Here is a 14,213-nt window from a genome sequence, read left to right as displayed (position 1 = left end):
GGTCAAGAGGAAAATGAAGGCTGGGATCTGAGAGGTATTTAGAAAGTAGAGCTTGGGTTTGGACTGGCCATGAGGGGTGACGGAGAGGGAGAGTTCAAGAAGAATTCCCAGTTCTTTGTTTAAAATACTTGTGCCAGCAGATGTACGACTCTCCTATTTGTAGAACTCACCTACTTATATTAGACCAAGCCACAGGGTAAGTCAGAAAGAACATCTATTTTTTTCCACAAATATTTAAAAATAGGATTTTCTGTAGGATGGTCTAGTTAGTGTCCAGCCTTACCAAGAACAGAGGGTGAGACAGATGACTGTCCCCAGGCCTCTCCGGCCCCACAGCCCTGTTGTATAATCAATTGATGCAGTCCTGCTTAGAAAACACGATCTCTCTTGGGGCGCCTGGGTAGCTCAGTCGGTTAAGCGTCGGACTTCAGCTCAGGTCATGATCTCGCAGTTTCTAAGTGTGAGCCCTGCATCAGGCTCTGTGCTGACAGCTCAGAGCCTGGAGCCTATTTCGGGTTCTGTGTCTTCCTCTCTCTGCCCTCCTTCCCTTGCTCACGCTCTGTCTCTCTCTCTCTCTCTCTCAAAAATAAACATTAAAAAAAAAAACCCACAATCTCTAAACCAGTGTTGTCCAATAGAAACATTATATAATACAAGCCACAAATGTAATTTTATATTTTCTAAAAGCCATATTTTAAAAAAAAGCAGATGAATTTAATTTATTTGAATAACTTCAAAACATCAAAAAATATTTAAGCATGTAATCAATAATTATCAGTGAGGCACTTTGCTTTTTTTTTTTTTAACTGAATGATTGAAATCCAGTGTGCTTTTTACATGTATAGCATGACTGAATTTGGATTAGTCATATTTTGTGTGGTCGAAAGTCACACAGGGCTAGTGAGTACTGAACTGGACGACATGCCATTAAGCCATTCCAGCGGCCACACAGATCTTAAAACCACATACAAAACACTGGAAATAGCTGCTTCTATAGTGATTTCAAATGCTAAGAACTACTTTATTTTTTTTTAATATTGTTTAATGTTTATTTCTTTTTGAGAGAGAAAGAGAGACAGAGCATGAGCGGGGGAGGGGCAGAGAGAGAGGGAGACACAGAACTGGAAGCAGGCTCCAGGCTCTGAGCTGTCAGCACAGAGCCCGACGTGGGGCTTGAACTCACAGACCGTGAGATCATGACCTGAGCCAAAGTTAGTTGCTTAACTGACGAAGCCACCCAGGCGCCCCTATACGAACTAGTTTAAATACAGCTTCTTAAATTTCAAAATCGAGTACTTTGTGATTAATTAACTGTGTGAATTCAAGGCAGTTAGTTTTCTTTTCCATGCCTCAGTTTACAAAAAGGAACTGCTGTGGTGCTGCATAAGTGTACCAACCTTGTCAGTCTTAACAATCATTGACTCCAGGTTAAGGAAATCCAAATGGCTTTTCTTTCTCTTTATTTTAATTATCATTTCCCAAAGATATCTTTCCTTCCAAACTTCTAAATTCTTCTATGATATCTGAAGGTAGAAAATTGGCTAGTTCAATAGTGAACTGACAAAATTCTAAGAATGATTTTCATTCCAAGGCCAAAAAAAGAAACAAAAAAAAAAACAAAGTTGGATTTACTGGGGAAACGTGAATACTAACTGGATATCTGATGATTAAGGAAACTCTTTATTTTTTAGATATTACATAGAGTACTGTGCCTATGCTTTAAGAAAAAATCCTTATGTTTAAGAGGTACATCCTAAATATATTTATAGATAAAATATGATGCTGTGAATCTACTTCAAAATCATCCTAATTAAGAGGTAGCAAAGAAGGTGGGGAATAGATGGAATATGGTTTGTCATAAATGAAACATGGTGTGAGACATGGGGATTCATTGTGGTATTCTCTCTGCATTTATAGTTTGAGTATTTACATAATAAACATGTTTTTTTTTCAAAGGTAGATTTTCGGACTTTCTTAGGTACTACCAGAGGTAGGATTTTCAAACATTCCCTTTAAATACTGCGTATGCTTCATCGCACAGATGAAGAGGCCTACCTAAGCATCGAGAACACACACTCTTATTTAACACTGCAGTGGAACAAAGCCCTGGGTCCAAAATTCCCATCATAGTTTAAACCTCTGGTGTTTTTAGTGGTAACATAACTTTGCCCTTTCATCCCACACTTTGGTACATGTTTAGGATGTGTGCGCGCGCGCGCGTGTGTGTGTGTGTGTGTGTGTGTGTGCGCGCGCGCGCGCATGTATAGGCAAAGCCTGTGCCTTTGGTGTCAAGGAGATCCCCACACTCTGCCTGAGCCTCACAGGGCCTCAGGGAGCATAGTGATCAATCATAGAGACAAAGTACATTGCAAACCCAGAATGGTGCAGATGGTTGGTCCAAAGCCATAAAGACCATTACCTCTTCCTCACATCATGGAGGCTACATGGGATGGAAACAGGTAGGAGCAGAGGAGGGAACTCAGAGGGGATGTAACCTCAAAGACCACAAGGCATAGCACTTAAGACCCACAAAGGAGGATATACGAGTATAGATCCCTTGTCACGTCAGGTTGTTTTGCATTTTGTGAAATTCTGTTGTAAGGCTCTCTCTAAATTCCATGAGAGATTTCTAGCCACCTCCTATTCACTCAACCCTCCCAAACATTGTGGTGGGAGATGAAGAGGCTGGAGTCTATGTCCAAGTTCTTGCCCAAGACATTGCAAGGATCTGAATAGTAAAGTGAGAACACAGGACTATATCTCGCAGATTCGATACCTTCAGACACCCTTGCCTGACAGGCTCATATCTTCCCGCTTTTGAGCCTTTGGGTACTTGACCTCTCATTGAGAATTACAAGGTAGGCACTCATTTTCACTCCCAAAGGAATATCACTACTAGTGACTACACAAAAGTGTATACAAAGAAAGAGAACAGGATTTAGTCTGAGAATGTTTTCCTTTGCATTTTCATCAGCCAAAAGAGTACTGAGTTTAGGGTACCAACATATGGCACAAATGTTAATTTTAAGGAAGATTTGGCGAACATAATACGCTAAGCCATGCTACTTTCCACACATATGATACTTGGCTTCAGTGGTGGCAATCCAGTGCCAGATTTTCTTAAATGTCAAGCATTTTAAGAAATGGTCTCTTTGAATTAAAATTACACACCCCCAAAATGGAAATACTACTGAGATGTTTCTAAATAAAATGAGGCAACAGCTGACCAGAGGCCACGGCAGAACTCTGGACTGCCAAACATCAGTAGAGTGCCGTTTTAGCTTCTAAGCAATATATCGTACCCAGATGTGAGCTGGCAGGGTAGAAGAGGAGTTAGGTTTTCACAGTACCCACTCTGCGCCAGGCACTGTGCAGGGCTCTGCATGCTCTTCCAGTTCTCAAGAGTGTCTTTATGTACTACTCCTTCCATGCAAGTTTCAAGGTGGCACTCAAAAATATACAATACCAACAAGATAAGAGAACTAAAGAAGATGGGGCATTACAGAACTTAATCCTCACATCAATCCTGAGAGACCATTATTCCTTATAGATGAGAAATAAAAGCTCAGAGAAGTTACTTGCCTGAGGCCAAAGAATAAATAAGTGCGTTAACCAGATGATCATCTGCAGAGTGTAGAAATCTTTGGGGTAGAAGAAGTCTTGACAATTTTCATTGAGGATTCTTCCTGTCTGTTGACACAACTCACCTGTGCTATCTAATTCACGTGAGCAAGTGAGAATTATCCATGGAAATGATTCTCCCTATGTCAGCATACTCTGGCATTCGGCAGTCCTCATGATCAGAACAGTCCGGCAGTATAATATGTTGAGCCTGCAGCCCCTAGACTTGTTCTTACTAAGCTTCCCTTGACCACTTGGTTTACCAAGTTCACTCCAAGTTCAGACCTGATTATCTCAACTCCACTGGCTCATTTTCACCCATATCCTTCTTTTCTAAATCATCATATACATCACAGATAAAATGCTCATTTCCAGACTGCTCTCTCTCTCTGCTTATGAGTCTGAGTCTAGATTTCCAGTTATCTGAAAATCCATGTGACGGGGAGAGACTGAGAGGTATACTTCCCAGTGGATTGATAACAAAGTGTAGGGGAGGAGGAACTTGGGAATGACAAAAGGCTTACAGGAGCCAGTATAGAGTCAAGGTCATCCAGTGGGAAGTAATACATGATCTGAGATTCTAGACACTTGGGCTCTGGAACTTTAAAACTCTCATCTTCTCTCTGTGCCTCTGTCACATAGAAATATTAATACAGTCTGAACAAGATGATGCCTGAAATCGTCTCCCATGCTTGAAACATCCTACAATTAATTCTCTTCATCTCATGGGGTTTTTGTGGAAACTAAATGTAATAGTGGGTATAAAAGTTATTTTTACAACTTGAGAATATCTTAGTGTAATTTACCACAATATCGCAAAATAATTCTTTCAATAAACCTGGAATTATTTTTTATTCCTATTCCAAAAATGTTGGGTTAAGTTTAGCAGCTTATATAATTTCAGGTGGAAAACAAAAGGATTCAAAGATGGTAAAAAGATGCATTTAAGGAAATGAGTAGTTGACCTTTCTGGAAATCAATTTGGTAATATGTACTAAGACTTGAAGATTCATATCCTTTGACTCAGTAATCCTATTTCTAGAGAATCTAATCTAAGGAAATGATAGAGACTCAACCAATATCTATGTATAAAAGTTATCTACTACAGTGGTATTTGTATATGGCATAGAGACGTACAGTAAATAGTGTTGGAAAAGAAGACATATTCATGCATATAAAAGACTTGAAAGAAACAAACCAAAATATTAACAGTTACTCTTGGTAATGGTATTCTTCTTCTCGTTTTCTTCTTCAAACATTTTAGTGTTAAGCTTTACAATGGTAATGAATTCATATTATTTAAAAGTCATTAAAAATAAATTGTAGGGGCGCCTGCGTGGTGCAGTCGGTTAAGCGTCCGACTTCAGCCAGGTCACGATCTTGCGGTCCGTGAGTTCGAGCCCCGCGTCAGGCTCTGGGCTGATGGCTCAGAGCCTGGAGCCTGTTTCTGATTCTGTGTCTCCCTCTCTCTCTGCCCCTCCCCCGTTCATGCTCTGTCTCTCTCTGTCCCAAAAATAAATAAACGTTGAAAAAAAAATTAAAAAAAAATTGTATAGAGCTGCTCACCTTCATCTAATTGTGGTGCTAACTCATTTTGTGTTTAATTCATTCTGATCAATAGCCAGCTTATCTCAATTGCTTTCATGATTTTCTTCCTGTTTTGCTAACCACAACATTCTGTGGGCCTTATATCATGCCTGTCATTTGCCAGCAGTCTACAGAGCACCCAGAGGGCTGATTTGCCATCCAGTTTTAGACTGTCCACATATGACGCTCTTTCCTAGAATATCCCAAACATTCTTTCTTCACATGAAGTTCACAAGATACAAATCGGCCCAGGACTCATTTCTTTGAGAATAAAACCTACCAAGCAACACTCTTAAGTGTGGCTTGTTGGATTCTCCCTAAAAAGTTCTCAGGCAGAGGCATTCTCTACTCACATCAAATTTCCCATGAATGACTACAGAATAGCCTTTTACTCTGAAAAACCAAAGGTTTCAGAAATTAAAGATAATTCGCTAAACTCTAGATTGAATTTGCTCATATTTTGTTATGAAATGGAATCCAAATGAGTTACCTCTTACTAGATGGTAAGTCAAAAGATGTTCTATTATTTATTCATATAGCTCATCTTAAGTTAGCCTCAGCGTTTCTTCAATCAGCACAAATGAACATGAAAACTTAAAGGGGCTATATCCCAAACACCCCATTAAGTGATGTCATCTATCAAATGCACCCTTTTTGTTAAAAAAAAAAAAAACATAGAAGGTTAATAATCTAACAGAATCAGCCTGTTGCTCGTAATGCAGAGTGGAGGAGAGGGGGAGAGACACAGAGACAGAGAGATCAGCTAAAACCAAGTTATTCCCAACTGCTCAAAGTCAAAAAGCTCCAAGGAACAAACAATAGGATAAGAGGAAGCACTTAAAAGAACTCTTTCTTTTGCTAATCCTTCCAAGGAAATAATCTTTACCCAGAATCTTCCAGATTCAGTCCTGTACCATTCAGACTTTCAGAGTAAGCCTGTCAGTATCTTAATTGGCTTTTCTTTACCACCTCAACAATTTGTCACACAATTCTTACTCACTTTAGATCCAGCTATTTCTTCACACTTTTACACTGATTTGGAAACTGTCCTTCACACTTTGGTTGTACTCTCTACTCATGAAATGTCATCTGCATTAGGATGATTTAGTTTCATGAATGGATTTTCTCCCTGTGTGAATTTAGCCTTAGATGAGCCTCAGGCCTTGTATACTTCAATTCCAGACATTGTTGCAAGACAAGAGTTTGTGAGGCTGCTTCTATTTTCCTCTCTCTCTCTCTGCAAATATATATGCATATATATGCAAATATATATGCGCATATATATGCATATATATGCACATATATATTACATATATATATATTACATATATATATATATATAAATATATATAATTTGTTTCCCCCTGTGTCAAAAATATCAGTGATGAAATATTGGTTATACTTGTGTATGGTGTTTTCATAAACTTTAAATCTGAAACTCAGTCCAATCCTTGTCTCTGGTATCATTCTCTTCAATCACCTAAACTGCCTCAGGCAGGTGTGGGTTTATACAGAGATTACACACATGCCAGATATGATACTGTATGATTTGTCAAAACATTTCTATTACTGGTGACTCCATGAGAATTGGGTGGCTGGTTTTACTTGAAACCAGCTCAAAAAATTTTTTTTGTTTGTTTTAAATCTGTCTTTAGAACTATTCATGTGCATTCCCTTTTGATGGCTTTTGCCCAGTTTTCCACTTTAAGTAGTCACATTTGTGACTGATTTGTAGAAGTTCTTCGATATGAGGTAATATTGTTTCTCTGTCATGTGTTGCAGTTATTTTTCCAGTCTGCCATTTCTTTTTGAATTTTACATGATTTTTGACATACAGAAATTTTTCTCCTTGTATAATCAAATTATTTTCAAACTTTTCAAGTTTTTTTAGCCAAGAGTTTTAAAAGGTCACAGGTTGGGGGTACCTGGGTGGCTCAGTTGGTTGAGTATCCCACTCGTGGTTTCAGCTCAGGTCGTGACCTCATGGTTCGTTGGATGGAGCCCCACATCCAGCTCACGCTGACAGTGTGGAGCCTGCTTGGGATTCTCTCTCACCTTTCTCTCTGTCCCTCCCCCACTCATGCTCACTGTCTGACTCTCTCAAAATAAATAAATAACCATAAATAAATAAATAAATAGTCACAAGTTCAGGGCAAAGACACATGCAAGCCTCCCCCCAGTGAGGTGGAGCTCCAGGCTTTGAATGAAGCAGGTACCACTGCTCCCTACCACGTTGTTGAAACAACTGGGCAGGGGATCAGTCTGGAAGATCTGGTTGAATTTACACTCATCTTGAGGGTAAAAAGTCCATTCTGAAACTAAAGGAATAGAAATAGGATGAATACAGTGTGGGGAGGCATAGCAATGACACTTAATATGTGTGCTTATAAGAGTCACTTATGTGATTAGAAATTGGATGACTATTCTATAACCTTTTCCAAGTTCCTGGACTTTGGGTTGATTTCAGGGGATTTTTGGGGACCAATTCCTTCCCAGACCTGGGCAATCTGAATGATTCAGTGGCCAGGGTCCCCTGGGTGCAGGGGAATACTTTCAGTGGTCAGCACTGTGGTAAGGAGGGGAAGGCGCCTGCCTCACCAGAACTACAACCAGTTCCCTGATAGATAACACTATTACACATCTACAGTGTGTTTCACCCTTTGCAAGGATCCTTCCTTCACTTGCGCTACCATGTTTGATTATTAGAGCAACTCTGTGAAGCACGTGGGGTATATCAGAGAAATGGTATACCTTTCTCTAGAAAGGGTATTTTCTAGAGAAAATATTTTCTATTTTCTAGAGAAAATATTTCTATTTTCTAGAAAAAATACCCTTTCTATTTCTAGAGAAAATATTTCTATTTTCTAGAGAAAATACCCTTTCTAGAGAAAGGAGTAAATACAGTATCAAATTTAACTGACTTTCCAAACTTAAGTGAGTCTGTGATTGAGTTTCGAAGCAAGGTGAGGGGTACAGTCTACTGTGAAGCGGGCAGCGTGACGTAACAGAAGGTGTACAGGCATAGAAAGTAGTCACATCTGGGATGAAATGTCAACTCAGCCACTTATTTGTTCTTTGGCCTCAGGCAAGTAACTTCTCCTCTGAGCTTCCATTTCTCATCTATAAGGAATAATGGTCTCGCAGGATTGATGTGAGGATTAAGTTATGTAATGCCCCAACTTCTTTAGTACTCTGATCTTGTTGGTATTGTATATTTTTGAGTGCCGCCTTGAAACTTGCATGGAAGGAGTAGTACATAAAGACACTCTCGAGAACTGGAAGAGCATGCAGAGCCCTGCACAGCGCCTGGCGCAGAGTGGGTGCTGCGAAAACCTAACTCCTCTTCTACTCTGCCAGCTCACAAACTCCAGAGAGCTAAGATGCACTTGGAAGCTTTCCTCTGAAGAGTCCTTGTGTGGTTTATAATCCCACTCATCTAAAAGCCCTTTCCTATCATAACATTTAGAGTGCTGCTGGCAATGAGGATTAGGATTCATCAAAAAATTCAATTATTTGCCCAGTAGGGCTTTGTGTAAGTAGGCTTGATTAGTGTTTGCAATAGCCCATATGTAAATGCAAAAGATCTTGAAAGCGGGTTATTAGAACAGAAGAATCCCGCAACAGGCCTCAGAAGAGAGCTTAGTGTCATGGCTAAGAGTAGGAGTTAGCAAATGACGGCCCTGAGGCCAAATCCAGCCCACCATCTGTTTTTGTATATAAAGTTTTATTGGAACACAGCCACTCTCATTTGTTTACATGGCTACTATGGCTGTTTTCTTTACAATAATAGGTTGAATAGTTGCAACAGAGACTGTAGGCCTCACAAAGCCAAAAATATTTACTCTCTGACTCTTACAGTAGAAGTTTACCAACACCTGGCTAAGAGCTGCTACTTTCAGGCTATGTGACCTTAGACAAATAATTTATACTTATAATGCCTCTGTGGGATTCCCTATCTGTGGGATTAATAATAGTAGTAATTGAACAAGATAATCCACATTAAAAACCTTGTATGTGGTGAGTCCTCAGTTAATTATAGGCATTATTTTACTATTAGTAGCATTGATTTATAGCAAAGCCCTTTGTGTAAAACTCACAATGACTCAGGAATAAAAACCTGCTTGTTCAACCCCAGTTTCAAAGACCACTCCCCCACCCACTGCAGATATCAACAGCACCTAAAATAGTCACCTTTTCCTGCCACAATGGCTTTCTAAACATCAGCCATTTCGATGTCATTAGCTCAGCTTCTGGGATATTAAGAGCATTACTCTACCTTTCCTCCACACTTAATATAGACATTTGGATTAGTGTCATTGAATATTTTCCAGTAACCTGTGTATCCTATATGGGGCAGGGGAAACTGGATGAAGCATTTTAATGGAATTAAATGTCAATAGTATCAGTCGTTTCTTTCTAAAAATATGCGCTGGATATTCTAAAAGGTGTGAACTCCCAATCAAAGTACAAGGGAAGACTCTGCACTTAGTCATTTATTGTACAAAAACAAAAAAATATTTTTTTCAAAGACAACCAAACTTGACAAATGGCATTAAAAGTCACTAAGGAAGCTGAAAAAACAGCAGCTCCACTTTGCTTCCTAAATATAATGGGAAATGATTTCTCAATGTAAAGAAGAAGTCTTATCCTACAGTCCAATCAGCATATGGAGGTGATTTCCAAGAGAGAAGTGAGAAAAAAAAAAATCCCACAGCTCAACCTTTCAGAAGTATCATAGTCATGCAGGGAGAAAACCTTCTTGAGCTCCTTCCTCATTGTCAAGCTTTGCAGGTTAGCAGAGCCAAGAAGAGCCATCCCTTAGTGGGGACCATATCTGCAGCCCAGCTTCTTAGCAGGTAGCAAGGCAGGACCTTGGGGGTAGGTTGGGGCTTGGAAGGAAAAAAAGGGGTGGGGAAGATTCTCTAGTCTAAAACTCATATGTACTCAAATGGTGCACTGGTGGTACCCCACCACCACCAGGTACAGCATGACGTGCTCAGGATGCTTCCCTTTGTGGATTACATGGACTCCAAAATGGCCATTGCATGGGTTATGCCTCATCAACTCAGCCTTGTCGTAGAGAAGAATCTTATTACCCATAGACCCATTTCTAGTAGCCTTGTTATGTGGCAGAAAGAGGATGTCACAGGGCTTCTTCCATCAGAATCCTTCCTCTACCACCCTATGCCCACTCACCTTTCCCTTATTGTATACATTCTTTCATTTATACTCAACAGAGCTTTATCGCAAACCTCCCTCAAGTAATTCTTAATCTTGGGTGGCTGTAAGAATCACCTACAGAGCTCTTGAAATACACCAATGCTGGGTCCCCACCTCCAGAGATGCTGGTGTAATTTAGATCTGGGGAGGGGTCTAGGCATGGCATTGTTTTTAGGTGTTGGGGGTGGGTGGGTATTGTACATTTAAAAGTTCCCAAGTGATTCCAACGTGCTAACCTACTATGGGCAGGGTACTCTTCTAGGTGGGTACAACAGTGAATAGAACAGGCAAGGACCTAGTCTCATGGAGTTTATGGTTCAGTGGGGCAAAACAGAGAATAAATGAATGGCAAAGATTTTTTTCTGATAGTACACTGGAAAATAAAGCTTGGGGCTGTGAAAAGCTGGAGGATGGGAGATCATGTAACTTTAAATGATGCAGGCACCATCACTGTGGGGTCATACTTTACTTCTTTGCTTGTATTAAGCTCTGTTGGCACTCAGGGCTAGGGACGGGGCTGTGGTTAAATGTCTTCTTGTTCAGGACAAGTGGTGTCACTGTGTCCCCTGAGCCCAGTTTTTATAGACTGACTCACCATTGGAGACACTCTCTGGATAGCCCAGGTCCATTACTATAACCAGAAGCAGCCTCACAGGGCATACCTTCTCCTCAGTTACTTACTGACAGCATTCCCCCTCCTTCTTTCCCCTTCCACCCTCTATTAATTCATGGCTACACTTTGAAGTGATATCCTATCATCAGCATCATTTATTGAACACAACTTGCTGACTTTACAATAATGATAGTACTAAAAGCAGATTGAACTACACTTATTATTGGCAGGCTCTCCACAAGATACGTGATCTCATTCAATTCACTACTAAGGTAGGCAACATCAGCCCATTTCATAAATGTGGAAACCAAGAAGCCCGAATGGTTAAGAAACTTATAATGTGGCTTATGTTTTAGACTTTTTACGTCCCCTCCAACTCAGACAATCTGTGATCCTGCCGACTCTAGCTTGTTTCCTCAACTAGGTGGCAAGCTCCCAAACGAAAGGCACTGCATCTTATATATCTTTGCAGAAGAGTCCCTTCTTTCCTCACCCCCCATGGGCCTTGCCCAAGGCGAGCAACAGATACATCAGAGATCAATTTATGGAGGCAGCCTGGAGGTCACTCCTGAGCCCTTGAGGCCTCAAGGAATCGTGTGAGTCCTGCAAGCCCCAGTGTTGCTGCTCATAAGCTTCGACTCTGTTCTTTTCTGTCAAGACTGCCTGGTAGGTTTCTACTCAACAACACCGAGACTCTTCAGAGTGTCCCCAAAGTAACTCACAGACATTTATGAATGGGTCCTGTGGGCATCTTCCCCAAGGTCTGTCCCAAAAGACAATTATTTCATGTTCCCTATCATTTTTATTTGCTTGTTTTGCTAATAAAAATTTTTTAAAATAGAGATTAATACACCAAATAACAAAGCCATTGCAATTTCTTATACTACGGATTGTTATTCTATAATACACACTCATGCCAATGTTTTAAGGGATTAGGAGGACTTTATCTTTGAAGAGAATTCCCCATTTTTTTCTGGCTTTACTGAGGTAAAATTGGCGAACAAAATTCTAAAATATTTAAACAATGTGATAACTGGATGCACATATACATTGTGAAAGGATTCCCCCCAACTAGTTAACTAACACATGCATTACCCCACATATTTATGCCCCCCCTCTTTTTGGTGAGTACATTTAAGTTTTACTCTTTTAGAAAATGTCAAATATACAGTACAGTGTTATCAGGTACAGCCACCACGTTTTACATTAGATGCTCAGATTTTTCATCTCATAACTGAAAGTTTATACACTTTTATCAGCCTCCCTCTATTTCCCCTACACCCCAGCCCCTGACAACCACTTCTTCGCTCTCTGTATGAGTTCAATTTTTTTTCTTTAGATTTCCACATGCGAGTGATATCATGTAGTATTTATCTTATTTCACTTAGCATAATGCACTCAAGGTGCATTTATGTTGTCACAAATGCCAGGATTCCTTCTTTTTTAAGGCTGAATAATATTCTACTGTATATATGCTCTTGATTCATTCATCCATTGACAGACACTTGGGTTGTTTCCACCTCTTGACTATTGTGAATTATGCCGCAGTAAACATGGGAGTGTAGTTATCTCTTCAAGATAATGTTTTTTTTTCCTTTGGATATATACTCAGAAGTGGAATTGCTGATCATATGGTAGTTCTATTTTTAATTTCTTGAGGAACCTCCATACATATTTCCATAATGGCTATATTTGTTAATATAACACACAAAATTTAACAACTTGTATAAAATATAGCTTTGCATGGCTTGTGGGTGTATGCATGCATATAGGTGTATGTTTCAGACAGAAAGAAAGCCAGTATATTAATGTGGTGATATCTCATTGAAGAAAAATTAAAATAGAAAAGTGAGAAATTACAATGAACTTCAGTTCTGAATTTGGAACCCCCTCCCTGTGCTGATGTCCTTTTTGTTTTTCACAGTTGAAATGTCCAAGGAAGAATACAAAACTGTCCATAAGTCCAGTGATTATTTCCAATTCATAGAAGAGTAACTAAATCCCCAAAGGCTTAATCAAAGATGCTGTTTTCCCCTCTTCCCCCTCCTTTCTTTCTTTGCATTCAGTGGAAGACCAGGAATGCCACCCTCTAAGTAGAGTATTGGGCTGGCTTCACCCACTGTGGCAGCCCAGCTCAACAGAGGAGCTCGACAGCAGATCTGTGGCCCTTCACCCAAACGGAGTGTTTTAACTGGCCTTTGTAGTCCTCGTGAGGCAGGGAGAAATGGGCTCCAAGAGTCCTCATCTCACATCCTCCTGATGCTGAAACCTAGATTTAAAGGCCTGGAGAGTGATCTCCAATGCCTGCAAATGCTCTGTCAACAATGTGTGACTTCAACACAATGATCACAGCAACAATCCACAATGACAATGTTTGCTGCTGCAACTTTCTCCAACTGGCAAATTCATACTGATTCTGAATTGGCAGCCTATGGGAATACTAACTTACTAGACAGAAATACAGCCTAAATTCACATGTCCTCTTAAAGCCATAGACAAACGTGTTTTAAAAACCAGACACAGGAGAGTGCCTGCGTGGCTCAGTTGGTTAAGTGTCCGACTTCGCCTCAGGTCATGATCTCACAGTTTGTGAGTTTGAGCTCCGGGTAAGCTCTGTGCTGACAGCTCAGAGCCTGGAGCCTCCTTTGGATTCTGTGTCTCCCTCTCTCTGCCCCTCCCCCACTTGCACTCTATGTCTCTCTCAAAAATGAATAAACATTAAAAAAATTGAAAAAAAAATTCTTTAAAAAGTAGATACAGCAGTGCATAGTAAGAATCCCCACCAGGCAAGAGCTCTGTATTAAGTAATTTCATGGCAATCACTACCATGCAAGGCACAATGGCAGACAGAAGAGTACGGATCCAGGCCGAAGGGAGCTTATGGGTAAACAAAACCTAAGCATGAAAGAACCAGAGTGCAATAAGCAAAGAAAAAAACCTGTATTTAACTCAGGATTGAGTGGGGTGATACAATAGGATGTGAAAGAAGGGGAAAGTAACTGGGCATAAGAGTAGGGTGGAAAGGTTTCCAGGAAGAAGCTGAACTTAACTTCAGCCTGGAAGGATGGAATGGATCAATGGAAAGAATATTCCTGCATGGCTGACCAGTCTAAACAAAGACAGAGAGGTAGAAATCAGTTTGCTCCATGTACAGAATAGTGAAAGCCTGGTC

The 14,213-nt window shown here is 40.2% G+C and overlaps 1 protein-coding gene across 2 annotated transcripts in view; it reads left to right on the top strand.

Moving 5' to 3' along the window:
• The window catches only part of ZNF366 (zinc finger protein 366), a 71,739-nt gene that overhangs the window by 22,779 nt on the left and 34,747 nt on the right, over positions 1 to 14,213 (top strand). The window lies entirely within an intron of this gene.

Source organism: Acinonyx jubatus, chromosome A1 (genome assembly GCF_027475565.1).
Source record: "Acinonyx jubatus isolate Ajub_Pintada_27869175 chromosome A1, VMU_Ajub_asm_v1.0, whole genome shotgun sequence".
Classification (NCBI taxonomy): domain Eukaryota; kingdom Metazoa; phylum Chordata; class Mammalia; order Carnivora; family Felidae; genus Acinonyx; species Acinonyx jubatus.
Note: the sequence above shows the minus strand (reverse complement) of the source record. Positions and strands in the feature narration are given on the sequence as shown.